The sequence below is a fragment of the Callithrix jacchus genome, chromosome 16 (assembly GCF_049354715.1).
Source record: "Callithrix jacchus isolate 240 chromosome 16, calJac240_pri, whole genome shotgun sequence".
In the NCBI taxonomy this organism is placed as follows: Eukaryota; Metazoa; Chordata; class Mammalia; order Primates; family Cebidae; genus Callithrix; species Callithrix jacchus.
In genome coordinates, this window is record NC_133517.1 from 95,605,977 (window position 1) to 95,626,502 (window position 20,526).

The 20,526-nt window shown below is 46.4% G+C and overlaps 1 long non-coding RNA gene and 2 pseudogenes across 1 annotated transcript; 1 reads left to right on the forward strand and 2 right to left on the reverse strand.

The window, feature by feature from the left end:
- Positions 1–3,089: 3,089 nt before the first annotated feature.
- Positions 3,090–6,735, reverse strand: LOC128929834 (uncharacterized). The gene is made up of 2 exons (XR_013527814.1): positions 6,485–6,735; positions 3,090–4,310 (listed from the first exon to the last, which is right to left on the reverse strand). It is a non-coding gene; the product is annotated as an uncharacterized LOC128929834 (long non-coding RNA).
- Positions 6,736–10,969: 4,234 nt separating this feature from the next.
- Positions 10,970–11,542, forward strand: LOC100399874 (double homeobox protein A-like; annotated as a pseudogene).
- A 7,640-nt stretch (positions 11,543–19,182) lies between these two features.
- LOC118148436 (large ribosomal subunit protein uL23 pseudogene) lies at positions 19,183–19,680 on the reverse strand (annotated as a pseudogene).
- Between the last annotated feature and the right edge of the window lie 846 nt (positions 19,681–20,526).

Consider the following 20,526-nt stretch of genomic DNA (forward strand, 5'->3'; position numbering starts at 1 on the left):
GCATCTTTCCGCAATCCCAGGGTGATACTAACATGCAGTCAGGTTCACAAGGAGCAGGTTTAGGGTGCAGGCTTCAGTTACTCAGAGCCCTATTCCAGTTCTTCCTTGCAGCTGAGAGGACCCATGACCTCGGGCAGTTCCTTAATTTCTGAAAACCTCATCTGTAAAATGCAAGTCATGAAAGTTCTTCTTATCTACTAGGCTCCTGTGAAGATTACATGAGACTTGCAAGCATGGAGCTCAAGCTCATGGTGCCTGGCCCTGGTGAGTGCTGAGCGAACAAAAGGGAGATTTGGGTCTCCCATTCTGTGCTGGTTGTGTCGGCCCTTCTTGAGAGCAGCATGTGGGGCCAAGCACACCTGCTGCAGTGACTGTCCCTTTTCTGTCGGAAGAGATTGTTCGGGTTGATTAGCAAAGCCTCTGCTTATTCTTTTAGAGCCCAGTCTCTCCTGCTGTCAACAAACTCGTAATTGTTCATTAGATTGCATTGATTTCTTAGAGCAAAGTAAAGAATATTGAAATCGTAGTTTCCAAAGGCTTCTGGCTAGGTAACACCAACAGGAGACAATGGATGCTATGAGGTTCCTTTTGATACACATTAATTATATTTGAGTTTCTCATTTGACAATCATTTGAGGCCGGGCGAGGTGACTCACACCTGTAATCCTATCGTAGCACTTTAGGAGGCCAAGGTGGGTGGATCATGAGGTCAGGAGTTTGAGACCAGCCTGGACAACATAGTAAAATGCTGTCTACAAAAAATACAAAAATGAGCTAAGTGTGGTGGCGTTGGCCTGTAATCCCAGCTAATTGGGAGGCTGAGGCACGAGAATGGCTTGAACCCAGGAGGCGGATGTTGCAGTGAGCCGAGATTGTGCCACTGCACTCCAGCCTGGCAACAGAGCAAGACTCCATCTCAAAAAGAAAGAAGAAAGAAAGAAAGAAAGAAAGTCATTTGAAAGAAGTATATCAAAGATTTTATGGCTGGGTGCAGTGGCTCATGCCTGTAACCCCAGCACTCTGGGAGTCTGAGGCAGGTAGATCACCTGAGGTCAGGAGATCGAGACCAGCCTGGTCAACATAGCGAAACCCCATCTCTACTAAAAATACAAAAAAATTAGCCAGGCATGACATTCACTCAATGCAACTGACTTGACTTGCTGTCTTGAACCTCGGTATCTAGAGCAGGTGGCAAGTACCTGTAATTTCAGCTATTCAGGAAGCTGAGGCAGGAGAATCACTTGAACCCAGGAGGCGGAGGTTGCAGTGAGCCAAGATTGTGCCACTATACTCCAGCCTGGATGACAGAGTCTGTCTCAAAATAAAAAAGCTCTTCTTTTTTCAAACGTTCTTTCCAGCGGAGAGAGCATTGCAGCAAATCACCCAAGACTATGGCGCTAGGCCCCTCCCTTCCTCAGGACCTTCCCGGTTGTCCAAGGAGCATTTCTAGGATCTCATGATGCTGTCAGCTATTTTGTTTATTTCGGAACATCTTCTCAGGGAGCCTTATATTAAAGTGAATTTTCAGTAGAAACAATTTCTCTTTAGCTTATCCTTCCAGGAAAGATCCAATAGCAGTAAAAGAGAAAGTATTTTAAAACCGTTTATTCATTACTCATTTAAAACATGAAAGTATTTGTGGAGCTCTGCTGACATGGAGGAGCCAAGGCTGCACATCTGGCCTTCACGGAGTTTATGATCTGCTGGAGGGTTTCACCATGTTGACCAGGACGGTCTTGATCTCATAACCTCGTGATCCACCCACCTTGGCCTCCCAAAGTGCTGGGATTATAGGCGTGAAATTAATTCTTTAAGCAATCAGGAGCCATTGGAACATTTTGAACAAAGTCAGGTCATGATTAGATCTGTATTTAAGAAAAATCATGGACAGGTGCAGTGGCTCACATCTGTACTCCCAGCACTTTGGGAGGCTGAGGCAGGCAGATCATCACCTAAGGTCAGGAGTTCAAGAGCAGCCTGGCCAACTTAGTGAAACCCTGTCTCTACTAAAAATATTTTTTAAATTATCTGGGTCTGGTGGCGGGTGCCTGTAATCCCAGTTACTTGGGAGGCTGAGGCAAGAGAATTGCTTGAACCCAGGAGGTGGAAGTTGCAATGAGCTAAGATCATGCCACTTGCACTCCAACCTGGGTGACAGAGTGATTCCATCTCAAAAAAATAAAAAAGAGAAAAAAAGAAAAGAAAGATCACTCTGAGACAGGTCTTGACCAGGCAGCATAGTTGGCATTATATGGTTAGGCATTTTAGAGATGATGTTGGTGAATTTCCAGGACAGCAGTTGTGGGAATCTGTAAAAAAAAAAAAAAAAACAGATCTTGATGTAGAAAATATGGTTGTCTGTTTTGCCCTGACCTTGACCTTTGCTCATTTATCTACTGGGATTTGATCAGACCCATTCTCGCCTCTTCTTTGCTCTGCCACCACCAAGGGTACTGGTCCTGGCCCCAGGCACTCAGCTCTTCCTTTCCATGAGCTCCCTGCTCTAGATACTGAGGCTCAAAACCCATTGAGTGAATGTCATGCCTGAGGAATGGTATGGATGCTGTGATGCACTGCCCAGATGCCCATCCACGACTGAAGGACTACGCCTCTTGCTGCTGAGGGTGCTGCTGGCCCACAACTCTCAGCTGTCAGTCTAACTTCACACACAGACAGTTCAGGAGAGTCATCCCATCTTCAGAATTCTAAGTCAGGTCGAACGAGACTTCCTTTGAGATTGTACTGCAGTGCATCTTCCCCCTCTGCTCAATCCTGCTGCCAACCCTTCTCTTCCAGAGGCACTGACCCCCAAAATATTCCTTATAAACCTCCTGCATGTGAACCTTCATTGCACAATGTGCTTCCTAGGAACTCCCCTGAAACGGAACCAGACTCAAGGATTAGAAGATAGTGTGAGTCGTCACACAATGACTGTGTTGTCTGAGATGAGCCTCAGGGCTCCCCTCAAGGGTTGGGGCCAGGACTCTATGAGGCTTTCAATGATTTTTGATTCAGATAATTGTCCGACCTACCCTCTGCGGGAAGACTGGGCTCATTGGGAAAGAAACCGGACCGCAGGCTAGAGGAAATTCCTTAAGTTCAGGCTTTATTGAGAGGAAAGAGCCTCCGGGCGGGCCAGCCGGGACGAAAAGGAAAAATGGCCGCGCTGCTCAGAGGGGCAGGGTTGTTTTATAGGGGGCTGAAGGGCTGGGGGGTGGGGAAGCCAAAAGCCGAGGTGGTGGGCAACTGTTGGTCAGTTTGAACTGCTGGGCGGGAAGCTGGGCGGCGGGAGGGCTAGGACCGGTATGTAAAGTGAGAGATAAGGGAGCCTCTTTGTGGGGGAGGGAAAGAGAGAGAGATTTTGCGGTAGGGGCAGAGTTTTCCAAACATTCCCGACTCCTTAAAGAAAAGAAAAAGAGGGGGTCAGGGGCGTCGGTTGTCTCTCTAGCTACTTCCTGCTGACAAGGGTCGACGGGGGGTTCTGAAGAGGTCTCTTTTCTTAACGAGCCTGGATGTTCGGGGAGAGGTCTGTTTCTTGCACTCGTTCAGGGTAGGGTTGGAGCAGCATCTGGTGGATGGTGACTCGAGTCAGTTCTTGAAAGCGCCGCTATAGGAACTGTAGAAAGCAAGGAGCAATAAGTAAGATTAGGCAAACGGCTACTAGGGGCCCAAGCAACGGGGACAAGAGGGTATACATAGAGGAAGACCACCACGCCGTGGCTTCAGCCGAGAACTTCTGACTCTGCAGGTTAGTTTTGAGTTTCTGGAGGCTCTCGATTTGGGTTTCTACTAGGCCGGATTCATTGATGTAGTAACAGCACTCTTCCTGTAGGAAGATACAGGTCCCTCCTCGTTCAGCAGTGAGCAGGTCCAGGGCTCTTCGGTTCTGCAAGGCAACTTGGGCAACTGAGGTGATCTGTCGTTGGAGTGATGCTAAAGACTCAGTAGAGTCATCAATAGCCGCTTGGAGTTGTGAGGTCAGTCGGGCTATGGCCAGGTGAGAGTGGACTAGTGCCCCTCCTCCTAATCCTGAGTAAAGTAGGGGAGGTAGCTGTCTAGAGGAGTAGTCTCTGGCGGTGGGGGAGTTGAAAGCAGGAAGGGGCAACCATACAGCAGCTCAAATGGGCTAAGCTGTGACGGGCCCCGGGGGCTTGCTCTTAACCTGGTGAGGGCAATAGGAAGCAAGGTTACCCAGGATTGGCGGAGCTCAAGCATGAGCTTGGTCAGATGCTCCTTTATTAGGCCATTGGCCCGTTCCACCTTACCAGAGGACTGAGGATGGTAGGCGGCGTGTAGCTTCCACTGGATTCCTAGAGAGGTAGAGACAGCATTAGTAACCTTGGAGACAAAGGCTGGGCCGTTGTCTGACTGGTGGCCGGGAGTCCAAAGCATGGGATGACGTCTTGAATGAGATGAGTGGCTACCATCCCTGCAGACTCAGAGGCTGTGGGGTCAGACGGGTTGTTAGTGTCCCAGACCTGAGGGTGGACTCCGGGGAGTAGTTCGGCTAGGGCTTTTTGGGGTTTGGTATCTGAGGTGAGGGCTAGGAGAAAGAGGCTGTGTGGGTTGGCGGTGGGGAAGGTTATGACGGCCTTCAGCTTTGAAAGGATGTCTCACCCCAGAAGGGGAACTGGGCAGGTGGGGATTACTAAAAAGGAGTGGGTGAAGGGAGTGGAGTTATATGAGCACATGAGTGGTGGGGTTTGATAGGGGATACTCAGGGTCCCATTGATTCCCATGACTAAGACCTGGGAAGGGGTGAGATGGCCAGAATAAGAAGGAAGAGCGGAGTAGGTAGCCCCCATGTCTTGTGACCCTAGGCTCGGCGAGGGTAACCGGAGTCGGAAAGCCAGGGCCCCGCTAGTCATCTAGCAGCCCTAGTAGACTGGGGAATGGAGCTCCCTCGGAGGTCGGCTCCTGGCAAGCAGGCTCCTCCCTACTGAGGGTGACCGCCGGCTGCGTAACGCCAGTGTGTCTGTTTTGAGGAACCGGCACCCTGGGGAAGCTGGGGCAGTCTGACTTCCAGTGTCCCGGGAGCCGACAGATAGGGCAAGGCTTAGTTGGTGGCCATGGTTGTGGACAGGCTCGGGACCAGTGTCCTTCCTTTCCACATTTGAAACATGCCCCTGGAGGGGCATGGGTTTCGGCCTTGGGCTTCTGGTTCCCTGCCAGCCTTAGAGCCACCACTAGGGCTTGGGTCTGGAGGGCAGCCTTCTGCTTCATGCGAGTTTGGCGGGCAGCCTCAGCCGCATCTTCCCTGGCATTGAATACTTTAAAGGCCATTTTTACCAGGTCTTGGATGGGAGTCTCTGGCCCCTCTTCTGCTTTCTTTAGTTTCTTTCTTATGTCGGGTGCTGATTGGGAGATAAAATGGGAGGCTAATACAGTGGCCCCATTTTGGGAGGCTGGATCTAGTTGAGTGTACCGGACTAGGGCTTCTTATACTTGAGTGAGGTATTGGAATTCTTTAATATAGGTGGATGGGTTGGCTGAGAAGGATCCTAAACGTTTCTCAATTTGGGACAGGTCTTGGAGTGAGAAAGGAACATGGACCCTGATTAAACCTTCTGCGCCTGCTACTTCACGGAGTGGGGCCAGGATAGCTGGCTGGTGAGAGCGGGTGTGGGCCGCCACCAGAGAGGCAAGAGGAAGTGAGGCCTCTGAGGGAGGGGGCTCGGAGGGAGTAGAGGAAGAGCGAGGCATGGCCTCTGAGGTAGGAGGTGCAGAGGGAGTGGGGGAAGGGCGTGCCGTTGATGGCGAGTGGTTGCTGAGATTGGCAGGAGAGGACAGATGTTCAGGCAGATCCTCTGGTGAGGAGTAGGGAGGGGGAAAGGTAGTGGAGGAAGATTTATGGGGGGTTCGAGATAAGAGGATTTGGTAGGTGGAGCAGGAAGAACATAGGTTGGGGTGGGTACGGAGGTCCCAAAAAGCCTGGACGTAAGGAATTTCATTGTCCTTGCCCATGCGGCGACAAAAATCGTCGAGATCTCGGAGGGTGTTGAAATCAAAAGTGCCAGTCGGGGGCCAATGTGACTGGTTACCGAGTTTGTATTGGGGCCAAGCCACCTGAGACAGGAAGATAAGCTTTTTCTTTCTGAGGGTTTGGGAATATCCCAATTTGGTAAAATTCGCAGCAAGCACCCAAGGGGGGTGCTCAGAGGTATTTTGGACTCCGAATTTCCCATGGCAGGCGCAGCTACAGACTCTCCGGCGCGGATGGGCAGATGCAACGAAAAGGCGTCCCCGTTCGTTGCAAATTCCCCGGAGTACAATTAAGTACGGAAAGGGAAGCGGTCAGAGGGGCGTCCCCCGTCTGGCGGCTGTCCCTCGGAAGGCTCCTGGAGCCGGAACGGAAGACTACCTTGGCTCGGCCGAGACTAGGCAAGGAGTCCGTGCGGAACGCCGGAGAGGGAGCAACTGCACCGTGCCGTAGGAAGAGGAGACGGGAAGCGGGGGAAGGCAAAGCAAGAAAAACTTGGCTTACCTTAATCGGAACGTGGAGGTGGCAGGGCCAGTGTTGGGTAGGTCGGGGAGGGGGGCCGTGGCCGGGCCAACGGCCTCAGCTCCCGTCCCGGGTTTCCGGCACCATTTGTCCGACCTACCCTCTGCGGGAAGACTGGGCTCATTGGGAAAGAAACCGGACCGCAGGCTAGAGGAAATTCCTTAAGTTCAGGCTTTATTGAGAGGAAAGAGCCTCCGGGCGGGCCAGCCGGGACGAAAAGGAAAAATGGCCGCGCTGCTCAGAGGGGCAGGGTTGTTTTATAGGGGGCTGAAGGGCTGGGGGGTGGGGAAGCCAAAAGCCGAGGTGGTGGGCAACTGTTGGTCAGTTTGAACTGCTGGGCGGGAAGCTGGGCGGCGGGAGGGCTAGGACCGGTATGTAAAGTGAGAGATAAGGGAGCCTCTTTGTGGGGGAGGGAAAGAGAGAGAGATTTTGCGGTAGGGGCAGAGTTTTCCAAACAATAATGGATGGAACTTTCTCTCTAAATGTTTTTAAAGCTCATGCAATTGTCAGTTATTATTATTTATAGTTGGAAGGAAGAACAAAGATAACCTCAATGGAAAACTGAAAAATGAGACTGGATTCAGAGTTGGAGACCCTGGAGAGCAGAGAGGGGAGGGGAGAGGAGGTCACAGTTGCTCAGAGGGGACATATGAAGGTGAGAAGGAGGCTGGGTGCGGTGGCTCAAGCCTGTAATCCCAGCACTTTGGGAGGCCGAGGCAGGCGGATCACGATTTCAAGAGATCAAGACCATCCTGGCCAATATGGTGAAACCCTGTCTCTACTAAAAATACAAAAATTAGCTGGGCATGGTGGTGAGCACCTGTAGTCCCAGCTACTCTTGAGGCTGAGGCAGGAGAATTGCTTGAACCTGGGAGGCAGAGGTTGCAGTGAGCCGAGATTGTGCCACTGCACTCCAGCCTAGTGCCTGGCGACAGAGTGAGACTCTGTCTCAAAAAAAAAAAAAAAAAAATGAAGAAGATGAGAAGGAGACTAATACTCAGAAATGAGTCATCAAGAGTATGCCAGGCTTCAGAAATGTCAAGTGGGTTAAGCAATGATGGAAAGTGTCAGATTTAAGAGCAATGCACACACTCCATTTTCTAGGAATGTTTGACTGCTCATCAGTAGTCTATTTAGAGAAGCATGGGGAAGGAACATATCTGTCTCCTTTTCCGCTATGGACCCTGTGCCTAAGAAGCTGCTGGTACTCAGGGAGCACCTAGCGACTATTTATTATTGCCGAATAATTTAGGTCTTTGAAAGCAAAGTGAATAGTTTATCATCACTAATGGACAATTGTTGAAGTAGTATGTTGGAAAATTTGTCTGCTACTGACCTCTGCCACACACCTGTGAACACACACACCTACCTATCCATGCTCTATCCAGCCTGGTTGCTGAGTACAAACAGAATTACTTCCCTGGGATCTTGGAAATTGTTTTTCCTATATACACATAACCTAGGAGGGAATCTCTAAGCCCATCCCTGTACTTCTTTAAGGCCCCTATATCTCTTTGAACATTGATCGTTCCTGAAAGAGTAAGCAAATGAACCACTCATAAGATGACATGCTTCTGAATCTAATCAGGAAAGGGTAAACACATCTTATAGAATTAGATGAAAGATCTAAACACACATTTTGAGGGATAGTGAAGGCAGATGAATTGTTTCCAAATAAATCAGCCCCCTTTGAAGTAGAGTACATCAAAGCAACTTCTTCTTGCCTTTGGGAATGTGGGCTTCTTATAAATGTACATGCGCACTTGGATGGGCGAGCAGGCTGTAATTCCTCCCTCCCAATTTGACCTAATCGCAGTGATGTTTAGTGCATCACTCCACAGTGATTTGTCTGTCTCTCCACTAGACTATTAATTTTTTGAGGATAGGGACCTTTTCTTTAATCTCTGATTCCCCAGCACATTGCAAATGACCTGTTGCTTGGGAGACACTAAAAGGATACTGAAGGAAGGGAGAAGAGCAAAGAGAGGGAGAGAAGAATGAAATGGAGTCCAGTTAGACTCATGACGTTCATTCAGAGCTGTCAAAACACTCAATTCCTGTTGGCTTTCAGGGAGCTTCCTGACTCCCAGAGCATTGTGGGATAGTGAGAAACAGGTAAAACTTGGAATCAGGAGACTTGGGTTTGTGTCCTAGTTCTGCCGTTTCATGCATGTATGTCCTTAGATGAGGCATGTAACCCCCGAGCCTCAATATCATCTTCTGTAGATTGAGAATTATTATGTCTACCTTAAAGAGATTTTGAGTGATTAACTGAAATAAAATATGTGAAAGCATTCAGCAATTTTTTTTTTTTTTTTTTTTTTTTTGAGACAGAGTCTCACTCTGTCACCCAAGCTGGAGTACAGTGGTACAATCTCAGCTCACTGCAACCTCCGCCTCCCAGGTTCAAGTAATTCTCCTGCCTCAGCCTCCTGAGTAGCTGGGAGTACAGGTGTGAACCAGCATACCCAGCTAATTTTTGTATATTTAGTAGAGATGGGGTTCATCATCATGTTGAACAGGCTGGTCTCAAACTCACAAACTCAGGTGATCTGCCCACCTCGGCCTCCCAAAGTGCTGGGATTATATGCATGAGCCACCGCACCCAGCAAGCATGCTGCAACATTTTTAATGCCATTTAATTGTTTCCTACCATTGCTGCTACCCTGAAATCAGAGCCATCTTCCACTGACCTCTCCTGTTTAACTTGGCAAAATATTGTTTTTGATAAAATATTTTTAAGAAAAAAGATCTGAGATTAAATTTATTTTCTCTTCTTATTCTCAGGATTTTGATATAGTGTATTGTATGGTTATCGTTTTTTAAAAACTATCTGAGAGCAACAGTGATTCTAACCAAAGGTTTACTATTGTGCTCCAGTTAAATCGGAATCACTTGAGAACTTTCTAAAATACAGATTCTCAAGTCCCAATCCCAGGGACTTCAATTCAATTGTCCTTGAGTGGGGATAGGGAAACTTGTAGCTTAAAATGCCGCCCAGCTGAGTCTGATAAGCCAGGCTAGGAAACCTTGGCCAGGCCCTTTTTCCATTGAAAACTGTCAGCACCTGTAATCCCAGCACCTTGGGAGGCTAAGGTGGGTGGATCACTTGAGATCAGGAGTTTGAGAACAGCCCGGCCAACATGGTGAAACCCCGTCTCTACTGAAACTACAAAAAAATTAGCCAGGTGTGGTGGTGGGCACCTGTAATCCTAGCTACTCGGGAGGCTGAGGCAGGAGAATTGCTTGAACCTGGGAGGCGGAGGTTGCAGTGAGACGAGATCATGCCACTGCACTCAAGCCTGGGAGACAGAGTGAGACTCCATCTCAAATACAAACAAACAAAAAAGAAAAAACCTGTTAGAGTAGCTCCAAGTTCAGGCAAGAGAGTTTATGACTATGCCCCTCCTAGCTGGCCGATGGCCAGCTGAATAAACGAGGGTTCATGGCATTCCAACTTGTTGTTTGAAGCTAGTAATGTTATAGTAGAAATGCCAGCCTCAGCCTCAGCATGCCATTTCTGTAACAAATTCACAGGTAGGCATGTGCACCTAAAATCAACGCTCTGGGGCTAGAGTGGGAAATACAGGATTAGTAGGGCTCTTAGAAAAAGCATCTTGATCTGTTTTGTCATATTTCCTCAGCTTCAGGCGAAAACAGCGTAAGGCGTGCCTCTGTCTATTTTACAGGCATTTGTTTTTATTATTATTATTTATTTCACCATTTTTTAGAGACAGGGTCTCACTCCGTCACCCAGGCTGGAGTCCGATGGTGTGATCGTAGTTCACTTCAGTCTCTAACTCCTGGGCTCAAGCAATTCTCCTGCCTCAGCCTCCTGAGTAGCTGGGACTAGAGGCATGCACCACCATACCAGGCATACTGGGATATTTTGACCTGAAAATGAGTGTTTTGGAAAAACTCCTCTGCCTCATCATGTTTGGGCTCAGGGTATCTCCAGAGTTACCATTCAGCACAGATCTTGTAAAAATTGAAATTCCACATTTCTGTTCCACTGGGACTCATGTATGGCTGATGGTTAATTGGTACAACCACTTGAGAAGACTGTTGAGTAGTATTTAGCAAAGCTAAACATTTGTATACCCTATTTAGCTCCTGTGCAAATACCTAACAGAAACGTTCAATGTTTACTGAAAGACGTGTACTAGAATGTGCATAGCACTGATGCTAATAGCTCAAAACTAGATTGTCCAAATGACCCTATAGTAGAATGGATAAATAAATTGTAATATATTTACACAGCAGAATACCATACAGAAAAGAAAATGAATGATCTACAATCACATGCAAAATTAGATGAATTGCACAATCATGAGTTTGAATGAAAGAAGCTAGACAGGGAAGTGTCAATAGTGCACTTACATAAAGTACAAAACTGGCAAAACTAACAGGTTGAGATTATGGGTCTGTCAGACGGTGGTTCAGCTTCCAGGAAGACTGTCTTCCAGCATGACCAAAGGTGCCTCTTCGTGCAAGATGGTAACAACAAATCACAGGCACAGTCGCATCGAACGCGCAGGTGAATTGAAAATCCTCATCAATACCTTCAATCAAAAAGCTTGCTCAGATTCTGATACCAAACAAAAACTTGCTTTAGAAATCAATACAGAAGACTCAAGAATCCAGATTTTGTTTCAGAATCAAAGAGCTAGGCATGGACTCCAGAAAAGATGAGAACCAGAGACTTTAGAATCAAGCCAGAGCCATGGGCAAGATCAACCTGGTGCAGAGTTTCAAAGCAGAGAAGCCAGAGGGTGTTGTACTACCTACAGCATCTCTCAATTACGCACTCTCGTCAAGGATTGAGTCCAGGAAACAACTTGCTTAAAAAATTAGTGGTCCAGAGTCAAGAGTTCTAAAATTGAAGATCTAGATTTCATCTCCAGAGAAAAAGGGAACCTGTTGTGTTCTTAGAACAAGAAGACCAGGGGCAAGATTTTTGAGATACTTCAAGGTACAGAAGATACACAGAATGGCACCAGCCTCCCTAGCAACTGTCATTTCTCTAGAGCCAGCACATGATGAAGACAGTCAAGTTCAGTCTATCTGATATTATTAACTTAGGCCCCACGTCTCTCTCATAGCCTTCCTGGGAGATGGTAAAGGACTTGGCCGAGTGCGGTGGCTCATGCTTGCAATCCCAGCGCTCTGGGAGGCTGAAGCAAGGAGATTGCTTGAGCCCAGGAGTTTGAAACCAGCTTGGACATCATAGCAAGACCTTGTCTCTACTACAAAAAAATAAAATAAATGAAAAGGACCGTAGAAGCCAGAGATAGGTACAGGAAGTACCATACTACTCTATCGACACAGCCTGGATCCAGAGTTCAGTAGACCTGAGACAATGAAAATAAACTTAGTAATAACAATAATAATAATAATAAAGATTATGATTGCCCTTGGGGTGGAGGTAGGGGGTTAGTGATTGTAAGAACATATGAGGGGGACTTCTGGGGTGCTCACAGTATACTGATTCTTTTTTTCCCTTTCCCTTTTTTTCTTTAAAATTCTTGTGGATACACTGTAGGTGTATAATATTCTGTTTCTTGATATGAGTGATGATTATACAAGAATGTTCAGTTTAAAAATTGAGTTACATATTCATGATGTCTACATTTTTCTATGCATATTACACACTTCAATTAAAAGTTGAAATCTAAGCATGTCCCTCAAAAAAAGAAAAAAAAAGGTGAAATCAACTCCAAGAATGCAAATACAAAGTGTAGCTGATGATGCTCAACAAGGGAAAACTGGCATTTATTTATAGAAGGACTCACTTTCTTTTAAATTATTTGATTACTTATTATTAATTTTTTAAAGATGTGCTCTTGCTGTCACCCGGGCTGGAGTGCAGTGTAGTGATCATACCTCACTGGAGCCTCGAACTCCTGAGCTCAAATGGTCCTCCTGCCTCGGTCTCTCAAGTAGCTGAGACTACAGGTATGCACCACCACACCGTGGCTAGTCTCTTCCTTTATAAAGATGTGGGGAAGAGCCCACATGCTGTCACCTCTGAACAGTTTTCCCAACTGACCATATTGGTTGTCTTTTAGCAAAGTCTGACCAAATTAAAAAAAAAAAATCCCATCGTGTATTTTACAAAGGCTTCCTGAGCTGATAATATAATTCAACTATGCCTTCTGAAATGAAGGAGAACATTTTCTCCATATTGATAGTAACTTTCTTTTCACCTGAAAACATGCCTTGAACAGATCTTGGGAAGAAATGTGTGCACCTGGCCTGTGTGAGGTTAACTGGTCTGCTGAGTGAGGTGTTCAGAAACAAACACACACAAAAAAGCATTTGAAAAACTATGGTGTTGTTGCTGTGTGTGTGCTTTTAAAATTCCTTCTTAAAATGGCTTTCTTTTAAGCCAGGCATGGTTGTGTGTGCCCATAGTCCCAGGTACTCTGGAGGCTGAGTTGGGAGGATCGTTTGAGACCAGCAGTTCGAGTTCAGCCTGGGCAACATAATGATACTCACATCTCCAAAATAAACCAAAAAAAAAAAAAAAAAAGTTTTAAATGGCCTTTTTTTTTTTTTAGCAAAACTTTGCATGTTCATTTTAAAGTCAATCAATACAGAAAACTAAAGAGCAGAAACCAGTATTGTAAATGAAAATCACCCCACATGCCGCCTCCCTAAGTAACTATTATTAGCATTCAGTGACTCTCATTCCAACTCTCTAGACATAGATAGAAATTGTTTTGTAAACATGGGGGAAATTTTAAACCAAAAGCAAATTATAAAGGGAAACCTCTTGAGTAATCTCCATTTATCTCTTAGAGGACAAAGGAGAGAGAACTTTTACTTTCAGAGACTCTTTCTGGTCTCTCCTTGATGAGATGAGCACTCTGATAAGGAAATTGTTGAAATTCTAAGGCAAATAAATAGCGCCTTTCTGATCAAGCATTGGCATAACTTGGGTGGGAGGTGGGTTGGAAAAAAGAGGAACCACATCTAGTTGGTTTGATCACGCTGGGACTTTCTGAAAGGAGCCATTCACATGGAATCAAGACGTAGAGCCCCACAGAGTGAAAGAGAGAGAAGGCGTGGCCCAGAGCTACTGACAAAGCAGTCACAGCCAGGGCGCCCCAGCAGTTGAATACACAGGAAAAGGAAAGTGACGAAGATAATGACAAGGGAAAGATTTGAAAAATGATCTCAGACCTGATCAAAGGAAAGAAATAGGACAAAATAGTGGCATGGGTCTGACTACTCTTAACTAAAATAATTTCAGTTTCTTCTATAACTTTCCAAGGAGATCTCTTTGAAACACAGATTAAATGATTCATTCATAGATCCTACCTGCTTACAAGTAAGATGAGCTCAAAAATAAAATTTTTTTTTTGTTGCATGGCTCCTTCTCCAATTGGGTTTTGCAAAATTCTCACAAGATGATGACTCTTTTAACTAAGGGGTTGAGAGACAGCAAAGTGCCCATCCTGGTCTTCCCAGCAGTCTGTGATTCTCCCCATCTGACCGAGGGGGCAGACGGTGATTCACTGTCTAAGGGAGCCAAGAAGGCTCTGACACTCAGAGGGAAAAAATCCCCATTCTGTCTTGAAACCTTTTCAAATGTGAGATTTGATAGATTGAGCCACTAGGACAGAAAGCCCTCAAAGCTTGGTACATCTCTCCTTAGACCTCATTTCCACATCAAAGTCTCAAAATTAACGTGTGCCTTTGGTACCCAATGTTACTGGTTCATAATGGCAGGCCAAGCCAAGCCACTAAAAGTGCCTATGTTTGTGCCGGTCCTGGTCCCCCAGCTTGCTGAATACTCATAACTATAAGGCAAGCACCAAGATTATCCCCATTTTACAGATGAGGAAATGGAGGCAAAGAGAAAGTAGGCTGCCTGCCCAAGGTCTCAGAGCTAGTGCGTGAGGCCTCAAAGGGTATGCTTCAAGCTAGGGAGCTGGTGCCAAAAATCTGATTCATGAAGTCTGGGGTCAATTAAAGTTAGAATAGAGACCAATTTTTCTTATAAGAAAGGCTGGTCCTTGCTGTAAATTCTCACATTATTTCAAGTGGCCTTGGAAAGTCACAAAATTTCACTGTATACCACCAACCCCTCTGGCAGTTTATTATATTGGGTGCTGGCTTCCTGATCTTACACCCCAGTGTGTACTCAGCTTCTATGCAGGAAAGCAAGAGGTGTACACATGCATGAGTGTGTGTGTGTGAATGTGAGTGTACATGTGAGTTCGAGGGTGAATAAATCTTCACGTATGACCGGGCACGGTGGCTAACGCCTGTAATCCTAGCACTTTAGGAGGCCGAGGTGGGTGGATCACCTGAGATCAGGAGTTCAAGACCAGCCTGGCCATCATGGTGAAACCCCATGTCAAAAAAAAAAAAGTTCACATATGTGTGAGTAAAAGTATGAGTGAGTATATGGGTATGAATTTGTGCAGATAGGGATTTGAAACTACATGAGTGCATTTGTGAGTGATGTATCATGTGCACATGCATGACTGTGTAAATGAAAGTGAATGAGTGAGTGAATGTATTGACGGTAGACAGCTGTGTGGGTGTATGTGTGAGTGTATAGAGGGTGGATAGGTGTGTTGGTGTATGTGTGAGTGTATTTAGAGTGTGGACAGGTTGTGGGTGTATATATGAGTGTATCGAGGGCAGACTGCTGTGTGGGTATATGTGTGAGTGTATTGAGAGTGGATAGGTGCATGGGTGTATATTTGTGTCTGAGGGAATGTGTGAGTGTGCATGTCTGTGTGCCTGTAGTGTGCATGTGTGTGTACATGCATGTGTGTGTGTGCAAATGTGCATTGTGTGAATGTCTGGGCGTGTGGCTGTGTGTCTGAGAGAATGTGTGTGCACATCTGCTGCTCCCAAGTTCCTTACCAGCAACAAGATCAGGTGACACAAGAGCTCTGCCCTCTGATGAGAAAGCTTGAGGAAGTTGTCCAAGGACAGCTCTGTGCCACTGGGAGAAGTGGCCAAGTGGCCTTTGAGAGGCATGAGCCCAGCAAACCCACTTGTGCCACCATAGGCATTGCTCACCAGACCACTCATGTGACTGTGACTCCCTTTAGAGCCTGTGGGGTTTCCTTTTCTCCTTGTTGAGTGGAAGTGGTCAGGTCACTGGGCTTAAATTTCTGTCCTGCCTCCAGATGCCAAGGGACTATGAGCAAGCCACTTCACCTTTCCGGTCCTCACTGTCCCCGTCTGATAAAAGACAGCAGTAATACCCAGCACAGAGCTTATGGTGATGCTCGAAGGAGCTACCGCATCTAAGGAAAACCCCGCCAGACAATGTACTCTGCACAGTGTATGTTTCATACATGACGTTATTCTTGCAATGAACAATTAAAATATTTTTCCTTTTGGGCCGGTTCAATAGTGCAGCCAGGCACCACAGGAACTTTGCAAAAGCTTTGCATGAATCTTCTTGTATATTTTAATTATACATTAGGGCACCTTGAAAGCCATTGACCAATGAGGCCCAAGGTTCAGAAAGAGTTAATTCACCACAATAGTGAGGGCACTTCTCACGGTCACCCAGGAAGTCGGCCCTTCACTTTATCCAAGGGGAAAGTGGAAAAGTTGACAGCTGAAAATACGGACTGGAGTGAATGACGCCTTTTTAAAAATGAAACACTACACTGTAAGTGTGAGTTGATTGCCCAACTTTTCAAGGACCAGAAAAACGAAATAAAGAAAAGAGCTCTCAGCAGGGAGGCGGCGGTGTCACTGAGAAGAACCCAGTTGGAACAATGACGGCGCAGCCTGCAGGGGCCACCTGCCTGAGAGGCGGGAATTGAGTCAATAAAGGCACTAAACAAACAGAGGAGCTTTAGTGTTCTAAATCAGTTTGTACAGTGGTTAAAGCTTGTGGGCCGAGGAACACTGAAAGACTGCACACGTCCTCTATTAAATCTGAGCCAAACCCCTGTGGCAAATGCTTTGTTTACTCTGCACCTTTCTTTGCAAGACTGCAGCCCCATGAGGGTCACGAGCTGAGCCGGTGGAGCAGTGGCCAGAGGACACTGGAGCTTGGGGTGGTGTCTGCCCCTTCAGGCCAGCCTACTCCCCTGCCTGCAACGAAGTGTTCACTGATATTCCTCACAGAGAGAGGCTTAGGGCCCCGTAACCCTAATAAACCCTAATAAACCCTCAGGTGAAGAGAACAAAATGGAAGAAGAAAAAAGCATGAAAGAGGCTCTGTCAGTTAGAGACAGTCCTGGAAAGCAGCTTTTAAGATTCTCTTTTTTTCTCCCTCTGTCACCCAGGCTGGAGTGCAGTGGCACAATATCAGCTCACTGTAGCCTCAACATCCCGGGCTCAAGTGATCCTCCCGCCTCAGCCTCCCAACTAGCTCCGATTATAGGCATGCACCACCACGGCCCCCTAATTTTTTGTATTTTTAGTAGACCTGGAGTTTCACCATGTTGCCCAGGCTGATCTTGAACTCCTGAGCTCAGGCGATCCGCCTGCCTCGGCCTCCCAAAGTGCTGGGATTACAGGAGTCAGCCACTGCACATGGCTGCCTTTAAGATTCCTGCTCCAAAGTAGAAAAAACGCCTGAGAGGAAGAAGGTGGCTGGAAGTCTGGGTAAGAGGTTCAGGGGCAGAGCTCAGCCCTCCGCCAGCACTGCTCCTCCACCTTCCATCTGTATAATACTTAAAAATACCTCCACATTAGCAACGCAGATTCCTTTAGAATTAGATTGAATTAAAATTTTCCTGGCCAGGCGCGGTGGCTCACACCTGTAATCCTAGCACTTTGGGAGGCCGAGGTGGGTGGATCACCTGAGGTCAGGAGTTCAAGACCAGCCTGGGCAACGGGGAGAAACCCCGTCTCTACTAAAAATACAAAATTAGCTGGAGATGGTGACATATGGCTGTAATCCCAGCTACTCAGGAGGCTTAGGCAGGAGAATCTCTTGAAACCGGGAGGCAGAGGATGTGGTGAGCGGAGATCGTGCCACTGAACTCCAGCCTGGGCAACAAGAGCAAAACTCTTGTCTCAAAAAAAAAAAAAATGTAAAGATGTGGGCTCGCCAAGGTGCCCAGTTTTGAAGTCCTGTGCTAAAACGATCCTCCTGCCTTGGCCTCCTAAATTGCTGGGACTACAGGCATGAGCCACTGTGCCCAGCTGCAAATTTAAATTTTAAAACTCTGGGAATATGTAATATGATTTTAGATGTGATAAATGACAAGATGTATGTCAATGAATTAACCATGTTTATGGCACTCACAAGAGGTAGCTTTGTCATCATGAAAAGCTGGTAATATTTTTGTGGGGATGAGGGTGGGGCAGAATGGTTCCCATAATAAGTCCTAACCTCACAACATTTCACATTTTGGAGGCGGTAAGGAAGCTGGGAGGCGAGAAATTGGTGCCAAATGACACAGCTTCCATGTAGGTGCAAGGCACTATTTTGTAACACCTGGACTTTGTCTTTAGTGCCTTATTGTCTCTCATTTCCATAACAGGAAGGAGGGTTTTCTGGGGCTGAGACATAAGTAGATCACAAGAAGTAAGAGGATATCAATCTTTTCCAGGCTCAACTGCCTCTAAGTTCTATATGTTGCAAAAGTTCTTTTTCCTCTTTCCTCTCTTCTTCCATCAATAAGGAACATTTGACCATGTCTGGAGACATTTTTAGCGATTACAATTGAGGGTGGAGTGCTCCTGTCGTCTCTAGTGGGTAGAAGCCAGAGATGTTGCTAAATGTCTTACAATGCACAGGACAGCTGCCCACATCAAAGAGTTATCAAACCCAAAACTTCAACAGTACTAGGCTGAAAAGCTCTGCTTTCATGTTCTAATATCACAGCTGTATTATTAAAAAACCTCTCTTTGAACTAATTCACAATATGGTTTGAATAGCTGTTAGTGCATGTATAAACTTTCCAGGGCTAGTTGGCGTTTACAAGTGGTTCTCACTTGTTGGTAGGACTTTAAGTCAGGCAAAAAAGGAGATTAAGACTCTTGGGTCGCCACTAGGAGAAACTGTGTGTGTGCATGTGCATTTGTGTTGGGGAGGCTCTCCCGACTATTCCTTTTTTCTCAGCGTGAAAGCATTTATCTACCACTTGTTCTATGGGTAGAAAGACCAGATCTGCCCACTTATTCTGGCAAGGGCTGTCATGAGGACCCAGGCGTGTGATCCCCCCTACCTGCAATTGATGGGAGGCATAAGCACCGACTGACCTACATGGTCCAGGTTACCATGTGAGGGGAATGATTCTAAGTTGAAAGATTGAAGGGATAGAGCTGAGTCAGAGCCACCAGGCAAAAACCGATGTGAATACCGTACACGTTGGCCTTGACGCCTACTTCTGCTCAGCCCTCTCCAAGTTGTCGGTGAAGATATACCAAATGCATCTTTTGAGCTAGGAGTTTTAAATTTTTGTTTCATATGAGAATCCCTTAGGAGGCTTTACAAGTTCTAATGCCCAGGAGTCATGGCCCCAGACCATTTAATGAGAATAGTTAGAGGTGAAACACAGGCAGCAGTATTTTTTAAGTTATATTTTATTGAAATATAACACACATACAAAACGTGCATATATCTCTAGCTATTCCATTTCTGGGATATATACATAAATGAATTAAAACAGGGGTGTCAAAGATATATATATATATATATATTTTTTTTTTAATGGTGAAAAGATATACATATATTTAGAATTAGCCAGCTGGACTGTTTAGATGATCCCAATTCTGTTTGCAACATCCAAAGCATCGAAATCAGGAGCCAGTTGAACATATGCCTTCTTCTCTCCATCAGGCCGAATCAGGGTGCTGACCTTGGCCACATCAATGTCATAGAGCTTCTTCACAGCCTGTTTGATCTGGTGCTTGTTGGCTTTAACATCCACAATGAACACAAGTGTGTTGTTGTCTTCTATCTTCTTCATGGCAGACTCAGTGGTCAGTGGAAACTTGATGATCGCGTAGTGGTCAAGTTTGTTTCTCCTGGGGGCGCTCTTCCGAGGATATTTGGGCTGCCTGCGGAGTTGCAGTGTCTTGGGCCGCCGGAAGGTGGGTGACATGCGGATCTTCTTTTTTTTGTGGCTGTGGACACCTTTCAACACTGCCTTCTTGGCCTTTAAAGCCTTCGCTTTGGCTTCGGCTTTAGGAGGGGCAGGAGCTTCCTTCTTTGCTTTTGGCGCCATCTTGTGAAAAGGGTCCTTTTTTTTTTTTTGATGAAGTCTCACTCTTGTCCCCCAGGCTGAAATGGAATGGTGCGATCTCAGCTCACTGCAACTTCTGCCTCCCGGGTTCAAGCAATTCTGCTTCAGCTTCCTGAGTAGTTTGGATTACAGGTGTCTGCCACAATGCCCAGCTAATTTTTGTATTTTTAGTAGAGACAGGGTTTCACCATGCTTGCCAGGCTGGTCTCGAACTCCTGACTTCAGGTGATCCTCCTGCCGTAGACGTTTTCAGGGGATCACAAGGTGCAGCCATGGCGAGAATCACTGGGTTGGAGCTTGTGAAAGACCTTTGATCAATTCCTTAAAGAATGTGTCTTTTGGGCTGGGTGTGGTGGCTCACGCCTTTAATCTCAGCACTTTGGGAGACCGAGGTGGGCGAATCACCTGAGGTCAGGAGTTCAAGACCAGCCTGGCCAACATGGTGAAACCCTGTCTTTAAAAAAAAAAAAAAAATATGCCTTTAACCTCCACTTATTTGTACTTGATCCAAATTGAAATTCTTTAAAGATTCATGTAATCCCAGCACTTTGGGAGGCCGAGGCGGGTGGATCACGAGGTCAAGAGATCGAGACCATCCTGGTCAACATGGTGAAACCCCGTCTCTATAAAAATACAAAAAATTAGCTGGGCACGGTGGCGTGTGCCTGTAATCCCAGCTACTCAGGAGTCTGAGGCAGGAGAATTGCCTGAACCCAGGAGGCGGAGGTTGCGGTGAGCCGAGATCGCGCCATTGCACTGCAGCCTGGGTAACAAGAGCGAAACTCCGTCTCAAAAAAAAAAAAGATTCAAAGTAAAAAAGATGTATCAATCGAGATGCTT